This window comes from Ovis canadensis, chromosome 13 (assembly GCF_042477335.2).
Source record: "Ovis canadensis isolate MfBH-ARS-UI-01 breed Bighorn chromosome 13, ARS-UI_OviCan_v2, whole genome shotgun sequence".
NCBI lineage: Eukaryota > Metazoa > Chordata > Mammalia > Artiodactyla > Bovidae > Ovis > Ovis canadensis.
The window spans coordinates 43272766-43289281 of NC_091257.1; the positions used below are offsets into that span (position 1 = coordinate 43272766).

At 45.4% G+C, this 16516-nt stretch overlaps 1 protein-coding gene across 7 annotated transcripts in view; it reads right to left on the minus strand.

The window, feature by feature from the left end:
- Positions 1 to 16516, minus strand: part of FRMD4A (FERM domain containing 4A) — a 518054-nt gene that overhangs the window by 244514 nt on the left and 257024 nt on the right. Inside the window, exon 1 of one of the 7 annotated variants that reach the window (XM_069547512.1) lies at positions 7925 to 8132. The exons of 5 other annotated variants lie outside the window; for them this stretch is intronic. The gene's annotated coding sequence lies outside the window, so the exon portion shown is untranslated. Of the gene's footprint in view, positions 1 to 7141; positions 7326 to 7924; positions 8133 to 16516 lie in introns of those variants that run through there. One more of the 7 variants, XM_069547511.1, reaches the window with a different exon arrangement.

A 16516-nucleotide genomic window follows, 5' to 3' on the forward strand; every position in this document is an offset into this window, starting at 1 on the left:
GCCAAAACACACTGTCAGGTAGTAGGGACTCTAGTCTTGGCCCTGCAAATGAGACCTCTATAGGCAAGGTCCCTGAACCTCTGTGAGCATCTCCTAATTTGTAAAAATGACCTATATGCCCCCTTTCTTTCCCTAAGCCCCATCTGAGATGTCCGACTCAATAGAGAATCCCCAGATCTCATCTGCGCGTGGTCCACAGTTTGAGCTCAGCATTTAGTGTGACTGCAGCTCTCTGCTGCTTTGCTCAGTCGAGGTCTCTGCTCTCATGCCAAGACCTGCAGGCTACATCTGTACTACTGGACACTCTGTAGCTACTCTGTTACAAAACACTCAACCATCCCAATAAAAGGGGATTGAGAAGGCAGAACACTGCCCTGCATTGTGCCGGGCTCCAATCTGGTTCTTGTCCTCGTCACCCTCCCCTCTCCTCTGCTCTCTCTCTGAGCAACAGAGAAATAAGTACCCAGGATCTCTAGGCAGGTAGCTGAAGGGAGCAGAGAAACTGGTAAGCCTGCACCGCACTACCCACTGTTTGTAGGTGTGCTGCCTAGCTCCAGATGGCCCCACACTATTAGGATTTCCCAGTTTGGGTTTGTCACATTTACATACTTCTTCACAGGCATGTGGGGAGGGCATAATTGTGCATTTTATGGTTATGAATGGCACAGCCTGGCAACTCTCCGATTATTATTTCCATTTGCTGTCATGCATTATCAATCTAAGATCCATTACACACTGTTTTTTTCATGCATTCCTCATATCACAAGGACAAAGAAAGGCAAAAAGCCTTGCAAAGAAGCCTGCATCACCAGAAGAATGGGCTAATTCTGATGGAAATGATGGAGTTGGAGTCCAAGACTGAGATGACAGCCTTTGGTTAATTTGAAGTGAAAATTACTGTCAAAAAAGTTTGGTATTCCACATGAGTACCCAAAGGGCAAGGTATTGCTAAATGGGAACAAGGGGCCACACCACAGAACAGACTTTTTTTTTTTTTAAAGTTAGATACAGGACAACCTAAGAGGTTCCAATTTTCTTTAGATCACTGGGTTTTCCAGGTTTCTGAAGATGCTGAAATACATTAGTGTTGGGATTGGTATGAAGAGTCACTCTATGATTTTCTTATTCAAATAGGATCTACTGAGTGCCTGTCATGAGCAGCCAGTAAATTCAGGGAGCCTTCAGTGAACAGAAAGTATGCAACAATTATGGATTGGGAAATAATCACTAATAAGATAGCACGATAGCACATGCTATCGTGAATGTAGTGAGAATTTGAGAAGGCTGTGCACGCACAACTGTTCTTGATCACACACAGCTCACGTCTTCTTGTACTGCATCAAGGAATGGCCAGCGTGTCAATTTTAAAACAAAAAACCAGAAACCACCACATATGATGGAGATTAGCCTTCCTAACAAGTTGGATCCTATCCGCTCCATCTATGACCTGGAGTTAGTGATGCTTGAACATCTACAGAGAGGCTACCCATTCAGTTCAAACAGAACCTACCAGCTCATTTTCTCTTGATCGTTTGATAGTCATAAGGTCACTGAACTGAACCAGACCCCTTAGATCCCTTCCAACAATCACAGCCTTTATTCTTAGCAGTAATTTCCATCTTTAAAGGTAAAAGTATTTCTCTTTTGGAGGAAAATACCTAATTTCCACTGATAGAATTAAGAACTGAACACCTCCTTTCCACACACACTCACTCAACAGCAAACAGCACCCCAAATAAGCATTCGTGAAACTCACTAAACAGTAGCAGTAGCTCTGATGATCTGAGAAAGTAAGAGAGGCATAATGCTGGATATTTTTTGGATAACGGTGCGAGTGGTGGAGCTGGTAGCTTCAAAAGTGTCTAAATTATTCCTTATAAGAATAAAACGGTGTATCTAAATTATTCCTTATAAGAGAAAGAGATGCTGATCCCACAGGGCAGGGGAAAGGGTGGCAGCTGATGGATTTAGGGAACCAAAAGGAAAGTGCTGTGGAGAGAATTTCTGATAAGCTGGATTTATGCTGATTCAGAAAACTTGCAAAAGAGAGTAGCAAAACCAACAGGCTTTGTGTGCAATGGTGACGCTGGAGCCCAGAGTTCCAAGAGCTGTTGTGCCAGCTCTGGAGGTTAAATGTCCTGGGAAAACCAAAAACAAAAATGGAAAATATTGCCAATACACTTCAGTGTGACTACGGCTAAAATGAACAGAACAAGGCAAAATACTCAAATCTCACCCTTCTCTGACAGGTTCAACTTTTAGTGGCCACTTTCCCCAGATTCTTTATGTCTTTGATTTTTGCTTATGTAGGAAATGTTCAAGCATCTATGTATCCTATGTAATGGATGGAATGATCCTTTCTCTTCCTTTTCTCACATCAACTCCTACCTTTTAGGAGACATCCAATGTTTACTTTTGTTACTTTAATTACCTATTTAGAGAGCAATAGATGGCAAGGAACCAGAAATGGGCAAGATAGAGAGAAAGGTTAAGCAGTGTCCTGGGGAGGTTACGAGTACATGCTCATCTTATAAGGCAGTCCCTGTTTTGCATCTTTAGCTCAAGAAGAATGCTATTTTTAAAATTTAGATAAAAGATTTTTGCCCATGGCTTCTCTCCCTATGAGGTCTCAGAGATCCTTTCTAATAGAGATGCTGGAATTTTTTACAGTGAATACATTCAAATAGAGAAGTCCTGCTACAAAGCCTACTGACATATCTGCTGATACTCAAAAATATAACCTGGTGGTCCAGTGGTTAAGAATCCACCTGCAGATGCATATGACACAGGTTCACTCCCTGGTCTGGGATGATTCCACATGCCGCGGGGTAACTAAGCCCATGGGCCCCAACTATTGAGTCTGTGCTCTAGAGCCTGTGCTCTGAAATAAGAGAAGCCACTGCCATGAGTAGCCCCTGCTTGTCACAACTAGAGGAAGCCTGCACAAAGAAACAAAGACCCAGCACAGCCAAAAATATATAAATAAATAAAATTATTTAAAAAACAATAATAATCTTAAAAATAAATCAAAAATATTTTTAAAAGATATGAGACAAGTCTTAAGAAATAAACGAAAAACATGGATGAAAGCCATTGGTGAATCTAGACTTACATATTCTGATACTGTGTAGAATGTGGTTTAAACTAACTTTATAACCTATTTAACTGTGAGCGTGTCTTTCTCATTTCCCCTAGTTTAAATGGAAATTCTCAAGAAGTTACACTGTTTCTTTTTTTTCTTTTTAAAGAAGTATTGACATATGCAAAAATTTCTTAGAACAAAACTTGAGCTTTGAATGTGCCCGATCACATTTCAGTCATTTGGTGTGTCAGGCTACACGCAGCTCTTATAACTGGTGAATATATGACATATGAATAGAACTGGAAGTCTTTTACTTAAGACACACATGAGCACAAATGGTGTATTTATGCAGTGAAGTTGGTAACGATCTCCTCTGGAGGCAGTTACGTCCAACCCCACATTTACTAAGTGACCACGGTGCCCTGGCAGGTCCCCCTCAATACACTAATGCTTGGACCTTTCATCTCATCACTGCCTCTCCCATTACAGATGGATCACACTCACGCATCAACCCATCAAGCCTGACTCAGGAGCCCTTTCTTTATAACTCTGGCATCCCTACTAGTCCACAGAGCCTTTCCCCAAGTTCCAGGACCCATACAAGGACGCATTCTTTTGTTTGTTTGTTTTTTGCCATACCGTGTGACATGTAGGATCTTAGTTCCCCGACCAGGGGTAGAACCCATGTTCCCTGCAGTGGAAGCTTGAAGTCTTAACCACTGGACTGCCAAGGAAGTCCCTCAGACTCATTCTTCGTTTATCTTTTGATCTCAGACTATAACCTGAACATTACAATAAAGCTGAACACATCCACATCTGGGAGGCAGTTCTCACGGATTATGAAATCAGCAACTCACTGAATGAACCTCAAGAGGTTTCGGTTCCCCCCACAACAAGATAATGCTAATGGCACTTGCCACCTGCCAGGCTGTCAGGGGACTTGGCAACGATGTCTACAAATAACAAAGCAGCCCTATGCCATAAATAACAAGTCTTATTAATAAAATTAGTTCAAGTGCCAGAAAAAATACTAGCAACAGCAGTGGCAGATCACACTTGGTCAGAATAAAAGTAGGTGGAGAAATTAAAAAATGTGCAGAAGATCTAAACAGACATTTCTCCAAAGAAGACATACAGATGGCCAATAGGCACGTGAAAAGATGCTCAACACTGCCAATTATTACAGAAATGCAGATCAAAACTACAATGAGGTATTACCTCATACTGGTCAGAATTGCCATTGTTAAAGAGTCTACAGACAACAAATGCCGGAGAGGGTGTGGAGAAAAGGGAACCCTCTTCCTACACTGTTGTTGGGAATGTAAATTGGTACAGTCACTATAGAAAACAGTATAGAGGTTCCTTAAAAAACTAAAAACAGAGCTACCATATGATCCTGCAATCCCGCTCCTGGGTAGATATCTGGAGAAAAATGCGGGTTCAAAAGGATACATGCACCCCAATGTTCATAGCAGCACTGTTTACAATAGCCAAGACATGGAAGCAACCTAAATGTCCACTGACGGATGAAGAGATAAAGAAGATGTGGTGCACACATATATATGCGATGGAATAATACTCAGCTATTAAAAAGAATGAAATAACGCTATTTGTAGCAACATGGAAGGACCCAGAGACGATGGAATAATACTCAGCTATTAAAAAGAATGAAATAACGCTATTTGTAGCAACATGGAAGGACCCAGAGATTATCATACTAAGTGAAATAAGACAAACACAGTATATGATATCACTTATATGCAGAATCTAAAAAAAGAAAACGGTACAAATGAACTCATTTACAAAAGAGAAACAGACTCGCAAACAGAAAACAAGCATGGTTACCAAAGGGGAAAGGCAGGGAAGGAATAAATCAGGAATCTGAGGTTAACATATACATACTACTACATTTAAAATTGATAACCTATTAGGTTATCTACTATACAGCACCAGGAACTATATTCAATATCTTGTAATAACGTATTATGGAAAAGAAGCTAAAAAGAATACATATATGTGTATACACATATTTGAATTACTTTTCGGTATACCTGAAACTAATAAGATTGCAAATCACTTGTATTTCAATGAAAGAATTTTAAGTGGGTGGAGGAGGGATTTTCCGATCCTCATTTCAACCAGCATTGTTCCCTTTTAACACAAGAAAAGTTTAATGTTGTTATTCTAAAAGGTTACTTCTATAACGCATCCAGCATCACTTTTTTCCAAGTTATTTGGAGGCAACACTGTATTCACTAACAGGACAATAGTGTTGATTTCAAAGCAAGTCCAAATATTGCTTCCTATAAAGTAATTACAGCTATTTAACTCCATGGACAGAGGAGCCTGGTGGGCTACAGTCCATTTGGTCGCAGAGTCAGACACAACTGGGAGACTAACACACACACACACACACACACACACACACACACACAATCTTTCTGGACCAAAGATATTCAAATCTATTTGCAGCAAGACCCCCATTCCTGGTGTGCCTTAAAAAACCCAGATTTCATTCACAGCAGAAAGGATCCCCCGGCCAACAGAAGAGGCTCAGCCTCCGGCCCTCTGGTTGCAAGAGATGAACACTTGAAGAACCCAAATCAGATGTCTACTGATTTGAACTGTTTTTGGTCTTCCCACCTTGTTCAAGTCAGACTCCAAAAGGGGCCAGATGCTATGAATGAACTTGAAGCAATTTAAAAACTAGAAACAATGAAATGTTTATCTTCCCCAACTCCCCACTTCGTGGCACATTCAAAAGATGGCACGTGGAGCTAAGTTCCACCTAGTATAAGGAACAGATTTCTGCATCCAACTCCTGAGACAGTGCCCCCAGGGTCAGCGGTGGCTTCCATGAAGGAAGTCAGGTCTGCCCCTGGCTCTTTCTTGGACTTGTGCTCTCCAGAACATCACAGCCATGCTTTCAGAAAAAAAAAACAAAAACAAAAAACCCACAGACTTGGAGATGCTGAGGTGTCAGGGGGATGCGAATAGCTGTTCAAAACTCACTCAGGTAAATAAAGATCAAGTCAGCCTGACCAGGGATCTAAATACAGCTGAGTCTATGCCAACACCTAATATAAGCCATCCGCCCTGAATAGCTCACATTTAGAAACTGGTGCTTGGCTTAGGTGTTCTGAGAATCCCTTTCACGAGATGCTGTGAGGATTCAAACAGAGAAGCCACAACAGCGGTAGGAACCTCTACTGGGATGTTCCATTCATAGGGGAGAAAACCTCCTCCTTTCACGGTGGGGTCAGGGAGTCCTTTACTGGCATTGGATCGCCTTTTAGCATTAAGCAGAGCTTCTGGGGGACCGGCATGGCCGCATCATTCAGAAGGAGTGTGTCTATTAGGAAGGCACCGCCAAACCTATTATTAGAATAGCCAGCCATCCCTTGGAAATTCTCTCGAATCTACTGAGCAGTTACTCGGCTATCGAGGTTAGCACCGAGTTCCTGATGACACACGGGCAGCTTGCACACAGGTTTCAAAGTACAGGGCCGGTTCACCTTTCCTAAATGCACTATGCACCCACGTTGGGGCAGCTGCTTGCAATACACAAGTATGGCGTTTGGTCATTTTCAAATGACCCCGTCCTGAAGGGGCTTCCCTCCTCCCCTCCTCCCGCTGTCTCCCTGCATCGAACTTGCTGCAGCCATTTGGAATGTGACGAGCAGTCCATTTTAGCAGAGCCGATCTGCAGCCTGCCGCCTGCACCGAAAGAAGGACTATCCTGTCACTTCCAGACAAATGAGTTTAAAAAAAAATATCCCGCCCAGGTCTGCCCGCAGCAACGTCCTTTCCTTTCTCCCCGAGTTAATCCAGCCTGAGTGAGGTCAAGGTGCCCAAGAAAGTGGGTGTGGGGGAGGGAGCAGAGCCTGTCCACACGTGGGGTGAGCACTGGGAACAATGTCACATCTTCAGCACTCAGAGCTCTGTGTCCTCAGCAAAGCACAAGTGTCATGCCCCTCTCACTGGCCAGACATGGACCCAGAAGTGCTGCAGACTCTACCGCCTGTCCGCAATCGCGGACGGGAAACAAAGACACATTACCTTTTATTCGTGGCGCTTCCCGGGGAGCCGAGGAACTTCAGGTTTGCAGCGGCGGATCCACCGAAACGGGAGTCCCATGCGCCCGGGGTGCGCAGGCCCGGGGCCTACCCGGCGGCATCCGCGCCCGGCGCCTCCGCCTCCGCCGTGCGGCGCCCGCAGCCGCCCCGCCGGCCCCGGCGCGCCCCCGCCCCCGCCGCCGCCGCCGCCGCCCCGCCGCCCCCGCGGGTCCCCAGTCAGCCCATCGCCCGCTCGCGCCGCTCACGCCGAGCCTGGCCGCGCGCCAGGGCGCACCACCGCCCGCCCGCCCCTCGCCCGCGCGCCGAGCCCCGGGCCGCCGCGCCCAGCCCGCCGCATGCTGGGCGGCCCCGCGCGGCGGCCCCGGGCACGGCGAGCGCGCTCGGGGCGGCGGGAGGCCGGGCGGTAGGCTGGCTCCGGCGAGTCCCCGCGCGGCGGAGCGCGTCGCCGCCTCCCGCGCCCGCCGCAGGGCTCCGGAGCGCCGCCCGCACCGAGACAACAATGAACGCGCCCGGCCGGGCCCGGCCCCAGTCCAGCCGGGAGGTCCCCGGTACCGCCGAGCTGGCCGAGCCCCCGGTTCCCTCGCTGCTTCGCAAGAGATCGGGACAAAGTTAGGTCTCGAATCAGCCGCCGAACAGCAGAGGCTGTGCGGAGGAGAGCGGCGATTCCGGACCCGAGGACCCCGACTCTGTCCCCAGCGAAACCCCAGCGAAACCCACCGCGACAGGCCCCCCCGCCTCCCACCTGGGAGACCCAGGAAAAGGCTACCTTGGCTAAACTTGGCTGAAGGGTCGGCTCTTCTCCCTCGATCTAGCCCAGTTTTCTTGCATTGATCTCCCCTCAACTCTTTGGAAATGGAAGTTCCTGTGAGATAACCTAGTCGTGGGCTATTGTCAGAATTCGCAACAATTACTGCGGAGGGGAGACTCCCCTTCAGAGCCCGGGGAAGGAAGACGGCCTGACACAGTCTCTCTTCAAAAAAAGAGAAACAGCCTGGGAGACTATCCCGACCGAGAACAATAACTCAATTCACACTGTATGTCTAAATGTTTATTACTTCAGGAGCTCAATTTGCCTTAGACACGTTTTCTTTTCTTTCTTTTTTTCTTCAGCAATTGTCAAAACACGGTTGATGAAATAAAGGGAGAGGCAGACAGGAGCACACGCTTAGTGAAGGTGGAAAAGCCAGCTTGTCTCAGAGGGAAACTTTCTCTAGAACTCACTCTTCCCTTGAATTCCCAGGATCCATCCATCCACCTAGCCATCCTTCAAGGGAGGGGCTGGTTCCCTGTTCACCCTGGTTTGATGGGGACTCTAGTGTACTGGCACCATTATTTCCAGGGCACTGGCAGGAGTGAAACTTAGAAACTTTATGTTATAATGAAAAGAAATCTCACACATCCTGTCTTCCCAGCTGATCTTACCAGACACAGCTTGTGTATTCTCTAAAGATCTCTGGGAAACACATCTGACAGCTTGAGGTCTGTCAATCAACAGAAGGTAAAGTGCATGTACAGATAGTGTAGGAGGGAAAGTTAACACCTATGATAAGGACTACCCATCTTATTTCAAGCTGTGGTGATCACCATGCTCCTGGCTGGAGGACTTGATTGTCTGAATCTGAGTAATGGGAAGCTGAAAGGGATGTTTCTGTAATTTTGAAGTCCTTGGGGATTGTTCTTCAGCAAAGCCCAGTTCTTTCATGCTGCCACTGAAACCCATCTCCTTGTGTTCTGAAGCCCTCAGGGGGAATATTATTCTTTAGAAGCAGGTTATTTCTGGTGCTGATTTGTTTACTGCAACACCTAGCAGGTGGGGATTAAAGAGATGTTCAAAAGTAACATTTCTCTTCAAACTGTTAGTTTGCATTCTTAGAAGAGTCTTAGGATTCCATCTACATCCACCTCCTGCCTTTCCACTGTGGCCATTGGAACTCTCAGTTTATCCTGAACTCAAGTTGACCCACAGGCAAAGCCTCTTTCCAGGTTCCCTAACTTACAAAACAGCATCCTTCCTCTCCCCTCAGGGAGAGAAGGACCTTTCCTCTCCTTCCTTTCATTCATCCTTCACCGTCAAGGTATCACCAAGCCTGTCCTCATAAAGAGCTCTGGAAAGTTCCTTGAGACCAGCCCCTTGTCTGATTTCAGTGCCTGGTGCCGGGTGGTTAATCTTTGTGGCACGAGTAACCCATGCCCCTGGCCTTGGTCAGTGAGTATCACCTATCACCGTTGTGTCTCTAGCAACCTCCTGACTGGATCCCAGTCTTGTCTCTCAAACACATTGTCCACACCACCCAGAGTCATTCTACTGAAACCCACATCTGATCACAGGACTTCTTTGCTTAAACCCATCCAGGTTTCCCTGGCTCTTAGAAATGAAGTCTTCACTTCTTCAGATGCCTGACAAGTCCTGAGCACCAAGCCTTCCTTATCCATCCATCCTTGTCTGTTGCCACCAGACCTCCACCAGACCTTTCTCCCCTTGAATTCCATAACCCGATTCCAGGTCCCCTAAGTTCCTGGTTCTCGCTCGCCCTGTTTTTCCCCCAGCAGCCAGTGACTGTAGAAGCGACTCAGATCATGTCATATCTCTGCTTACAACCATCCGGGATTCTCTCTGCTCCTGAAGCATCCACCCCATCGTCATCCCTTGTTATTCTCCAAGTCCCTCGCTATGTTTTGCCACCCAGGCCACTTTTCTGCCCATGAATGGCTCTTTCCTTTTCTTGGCTTTTGCGTGTCTTGTTTCTCCTGCCCAGAATGCTCACCTCCGCCCCTTCACTCTTTGTATTGCTGGCTCCTTGCCATCCTTCAGGTTTTAGCTCAAGTGCTGCCCCCTAGATAGCCTTCCCTGATCAGCACTTGGGAAGTGACCTCCCCATCTGCTCTTTGTATCATCAGCCTGTTTATTTCCTTCTTAACTAAGGTTGGTACTCACAGCTGCATGTTAAAGGCACAGACTAATGTCAGACTTCCAGACTTGGCTCTTGCCTCTGCCAGCTGCTAGTTGTGCAACCTTGGGAAAGTGTCTTAACCTCTCTGTGCCTCAGTTTTCTCAACTATGAAATGGGACTCATAATACTGCCAACCTCAATGAGTTGTTGTAAGGATTAAATGAATCAGTATATGTGAAAAACTTAGAACAGGACCAGGCAATATTAGTGTGTACATGTGAGGGCCTCTATGTGTTTTATTCTCACTCTGACCCCAAGGCCTGGGCTAGTACCTGATGCAGCTCTCTTTACCCCCTAAGTATTTTGTGTTTGGATCCCAAACTGAGAATGGATAAAAATTTAGAAAAGGAAAAACTACATTTGAAGAATTTAAGTACTGAGAGAAATTGGCCATGGTTAAACTAGATTAATGAGATAAAAATTTAAAGTTAAATTATCTGGAGGTTAATGAAAATATGAAGGGAATCTATTCTCTCTTTCATCAGCAGTGATCCTTGGAGTTAATGGATGACAAGCTTTGCCAGTCCAAATTCTATAATGGTTTGTTTTCCGAAGAGAAGCCAGATCCAACAGTGACAATTCAGGCAGTTTCTTGCAAAGACATGAAGAATCAAAGGACCTTGGCAAAGGGTTGGCCCATCGGCCAGCCCTAACCTGTGGTTGTGATGAAAGAATAGAGAATGTTTCCATTTTAAGCTCGAATGTGATGCTTTCTGCAGCATTAAACTGAAAAAAGAAACATAGAAGGCCAGTTTCTGGACATATGCCTTTGTGTTTTGCTTTCAGTACTGGGGAAGATTCAGAAGGAAGGAGAAATACTTTCCTTTGGTTGTTCCTGAGGGCAAGCAGGATTTTGAGACCTGATAATGTGGGATTCTCATACAGAGCTAGGGAGCTTTGTGTTGAAAGGAGTTGAAGTCTCCAGTAGAGGAGAGGTGCTCTGAAGCTTGCAAATGGGGGATGGAGAAAAGGGTGGAGAAAGGCAATAGCACACCAGGAAGAAGACAGGGGTACCGCAAATGGAAAGATGCTTGCTGCATGTCTACAGAGTGCCTCAAGAGGGCGCTGCTCATCTGCCAGGGTAGCATGAGGACGCTGGTAAAGGTCGCAAATTCTAGGAGGTGTGTCTTAGGCACAGCAAAGGATCTTAGGCATGGAATCTTTGGCTTTAAAAATGGACCTCAACAGGACTTCCCTGGTGGTAAAGTGGTTAACAATCTGCCTTCCAATGCAGGGGACTCAGGTTCAATCCCTAGTTGGGGAACTAAGATTCCACATACCATTGGGAAACTAAGCCGGCGTGCTGCAACTACTAGAGCTCATGTGCCACAACTAGACAGCCCACACACCGCAAGGGAGGTCACACATGCGGCAACTAAGGCCTGCCGCAACCAAACAAATGAAAGTCACATAAAAGGGAGGCTTCCCTGGGAGCTCAGCGGGCAAGGAATCCTCCTGCAATGCAGGAGACCCTGGTTCAATTCCTGGGTCAGGAAGATCCCCTGGAGAAGGGAGAGGCTACACACCCCAGTATTCTTGGGCTTCCCTGGTGGCTCAGATGGTAAAGAATCCACCTACAATGCAGGAGACCTGGGTTCGATCCCTGGGTTGGGAAGATCTCCTGGAGGAGGGCATGGCAACCCACTCTAGCACTATTCTTGCCTGGAGAATCCCATGGACAGAAGAGCCTCGAGGGCTACAGTCCATGGGGTTGCAGAGTCGGAAATGACAGAGTGACTGAACAACAATATACAATGGACCTTGTTCTCAGGTCCTTGAGCATTTCAGTGGCATCTCTGCTGGACCAATGACAAGAGACCCTTTTTATGTCATGAGGTCGAATGTGAGTTGGGGGAGAGGAGAAAATGAGTACATTCCTGCCACCTTGGTGAGAAATGACAGAGATTTAACTGGGCTTAGAGGAGTAATGGAGAAGGCACTGGCCACCCACTCCAGTACTCTTGCCTGGAAAATCCCATGGATGGAGGAGCCTGGTAGTCCATGGGGTGGCAAAGAGTCGGATGCAACTGAGTGACTTCACTTTCACTTTTCACTTTCATGCATTTGAGAAGGAAATGGCAACCCACTCCAGTGTTCTTGCCTGGAGAATCCCAGGGACGGGGGAGCCTGGTGGGCTGCCGTCTATGTGGTCGCACAGAGTTGGACACGACTGATGTGACTTAGCAGCAGTAGTAGCAGCAGAGGAGTAAACTAATATGACTTTTTTTTTTATGCCCAAAGTTGCAGAGCAAAATTTATATACTCTTCACTAATAGAAAGTACCTGGTTCTCAATTCTGGGATCTCAAGTCACGGCTTTCTTAGCAAGCTCAGGGCAATACATGGAGCAGTTAGGAGAAGATGCCTCAGCTTGGATCTTAGCCAGAGTAGCTCAGATGGAGGAGAAAGATGGGCCCCACTCTTTCTTTTGTGTATCTGCCCAGCTGAGGACAGACACCAGCATGGGGTGGATCTGAGTCAGGGCTGCATAATCCTTCTGTAGGAACCTGTAACATGGAACAGCCCTAGAATCCTGCTCTGAAGGTGCAGTGTGACCTTGAACAAGTCTCTTAATTTTTTGGCACCCATTTCTTCACCTTTAAAACTGGCCTGATAGGGACTTCCCTGGTGGCCAAGACTCCTCACTCTTAGTGCAGGAAGCCTGGTTTCCATCACTGGTCAGGGAACTAGACTCCACATGCCACAACAAAAATCGAAGATCCTGTGTGCCACAACTAAGACCCAGCACAGCCAAATAAATATTTTTGCAAAACCGGCCTAATAATCATTTCTCTCTCTAGCCTTATTAAGACCATGGATTCAATAGATATTAAATATTTTCAAAACCATACAACTGATCACAATTGATAGCTAACGTTATTTTGAGTATATACATTCTGCGCCATGCACCATGCTAAGAACTTTCCGAAACATTAGTTAATTTGATCATCACGAGAATCCTATAAGGTGGAAATTATTTATCTCTCTCTTCTACAGATGAGGAACCTGGGGTTTTAAAAGGTGAAATAACAAGCTGAAGGGACTGTGTTCCTCAGAGTCATCCTTTTGTGACTCTGAGCTCTTTTCTTCCAAGCTTGACCATTACATACTAATACACATGACATATACAGGCAATCTCAGTGAGCAGGGCCATGCACTTACTTTGATAGACACTTTTAATTGTGGATTGAGGGACTTCCCTGGCGGTCCATTGGTTAAGAATCTGCCTGCCAGTGTAGGTGACATGGATTCAATCACTGGTTGCTGCAGAGCAGCTAACTGGTTGGATCTCTTAGTTGCTGCAGAGCAACTAAGCATGTACACCACAACCACTGAAGCCCGCACCCTCTAGAACCTGTGCCCTGCAGCAAGAGAAGCCACTGAAATGAGAAGCCTGTACACCGCAACTAGAGAGTAGCTCCTACTTGTCAAAATTAAAAAAAGGCCACATGTGGCAATGAAAAGCGCGGTTCACCGTAATGAAGACCCAGCACAGACAACAATGAATAAATTTAAAACTTTAAAAGTTATGCATTGAGTCATGCTTGGAAGGCATCTAGGGAGAGGGTAGTATGTTGTATTGTTATATTAGTTCCTAACCTGTACCAAATAGACATTGTTTTACATTCCATTCATGTTTCTGGAGAACAAAAGCGGCATGTTTTCTTTCTACACTTTCGCCAGATTTTGAGGATAAAGCAAGACTCCTTTGGGGGCAGGTTAAAGTCCTTGACTGGCTTTAAGTAAACCTGATTATATTTTTATACCCAATCCTTTTTTCTTCTTACTCCCAGGTCAATTAAAGGCCAATTCTGAGCCACTTCAATCAAAAAGAATTATATCTCCTCTCCTGGCCTGACAGCAAGCACTTAAGTCCACAGTCCCTGGGGTAGATGAAGAACTCATCTAATAGCTGTGTTTTATGTCATTATTTTTTTAAAAATAGCAATGCCATTTTAAAATAGCTATGTTTTATAATCTTGTTATGTTCTCATTATATGAAATTGTTGCTTATTATTTTTCCTGTTTGGGAATCCTAATTTAGATTGCCTCAACTCAGGGCAGCAAAAACCCAGGGCAAGTCTTTGTGAAACACAGACAAGAATCAATCAAAACATCACAAGCTAATTAATGTCATTTGGAGCCCTGGGAGCAGCTGTATCACAGTGAGTACCATATTATAAAATTGGTGTACATCAGAAGTACACTCAAGGACATAGGTTAACTCTCTCACCAAACCCTTTCTGTTTATTTGCTCTGAAATATGTATTAACAATAGATAAGTCTTGGCACTTAATGCCAGATACTGCTTATGCACTTTACATACAACAACTCATTTAATCTTTTCAACAACCCTGGGGGGTCAGTGCTATTATTAATTCCATTTGGAGGGACGGGAATAAGGCAGAGAGATGGTTTATAACCCACCTCAGATCCTATAGAGGACAAGTAAGCAACAACTAAATATCAAACTTAAGCGGTCTGAGTTCAGAGTTGAGATTATTGACCCTCACTCAACTCACCGTCCAATGGTCAAGTATTAAATTAGGAGGCATTACTTCCCTTATTCCTAACACAGTGTCTATCAGCGAGAACTTAGTATTTGTTACTTGTGGGCCCATCACCGCATTATGAAAGGGCATTAAGAGAAATATTTGTGAAATTGAATGGAAAAAATTTTCAGCAAGTATTTCCCTTTCAGTTGAGACTTCTAATAGAGAAGCCTTTTGTGCAAGTGACGTCAATCATCAATCTCTCAAGCAAGCAAGAAGAATGTATTGGAACCATGAGCCAGTGTTGGGGGAAGGGGCCCAGGATTTAAGAGAACAGAGGCCCTTGTGCCCCGGGGGAGAAAGCAACTCAGTTTCCTGGACTTGAGGTGGGGCTGAAAACTGTCATTAAGTGATGACTTGTGATATGATGACTTTTTTTCTGCCATCAAGTATAGATCAGACCTACCCTAAGTTATAATGGCTAAGAATTCGCTATAGTTCACGTCATAAATAAAGTGGGCTCAGTGCAGCAGATTTCTAGGGTTCTGCTTCAAACAGGAAGTTGGTTAGGCTGTTTGCTGAGATGGGAATTGGATATGCAAGATTAGAACTCAAAAAGATTTATGGCTGGAAAAAGAAAAAGATTGGCAATGCCTGTACACAGAGGAAGGAAATCCTAAAGGAAATCAATTCTGAATATTCATTGGAAGGACTGATGCTGAAGCTGAAGCTCCAATACTTTGGCCACCTGATGCAAAGAACTGACTCACTGGAAAAGACCCTGATGCTGGGAAAGATTAAAAGCAGGAGGAGAAGGGGATGACAGAGGACGAGATCATTGGATGGCATCACCGACTCGATAGACATGAGTTTGAGCAAGCTCCAGGAGTGATGATGGACAGGGAAGCCTGGCATGCTGCAATCCATCGGGTTGCAAAGAGTAGACACGACTGAGTGACTGAACTGTACACACAGGGCATTTAAACCTATGGCACTTGATGAGATTGTCCAGAAAAGATACCATAGAGGGAAAGAGGGCTCAGGATCTAGCACTCAGGTAGTGGTTCTCAGACTTAAGCCAGCATTGGGATCACCTGGAAGACTGATCACAACCGATCCCCTGCATCTCACCTTCTCCAGCGAACTGCCCCCACCCCCCACCACCTCACAACAGAGTTTCTACTTCATAGATCTACTTCACAGATCTGGGTTGGTGGTGCAAGAATCCGCATTTATTTTTTTTAACTTTGTATTTTGTATTGGGGTATAGCCAATTAACAATGTTGTGATAGTTTGAGGTGAACAGTGAAGGGACTTAGCCATACATATACATGTATCCTTTCTCTCCCAAACTCCCCTCCAATCCAGGCTGCCACACAACATTGAGCAGAGTTCCAAGTGCTATACGGTAGGTCCTTGTTGGTTCTCCATTTTAATTATAGTAATGTGTACATGTCCATACCAAACTCCTTAACTATCCCTTCTCCCCATCCTTCTTCCCCGGCAATCATAAGTTTGGATTATGATTTCTGATCAGTTCCCAGGATGTTGATGCTGCTGGTCAGCGAGCATCACTCTTCTGACACTGTGGCCTTGGCTTTGCTCCAGGCACCCTGGCCTCCCCACTGTTGTTCAGACCCTTCAAACTCCGTCTGTCCCAGGGCCTTTGCATGGCCTGCTGCCTGGAATGCAGCTCCCCAGATATCAATGCAATCAAGTCCAAACCTTTTTCAGGTCCCTGCTCAAATGTCACCTTCTTAAAGAGAGACTTTCTGACCATCTTTTTTTTTTTTTTCTAGTAATGAGACATGGAAGCAAGTTTTCTTTCTTTTTCTTAGTGGTGATTTAGTTTTTCAAATGCCAAACTCACTATGATCTATGACCATCTTTCTTAAGAAAGTAACTCCTCTCACTC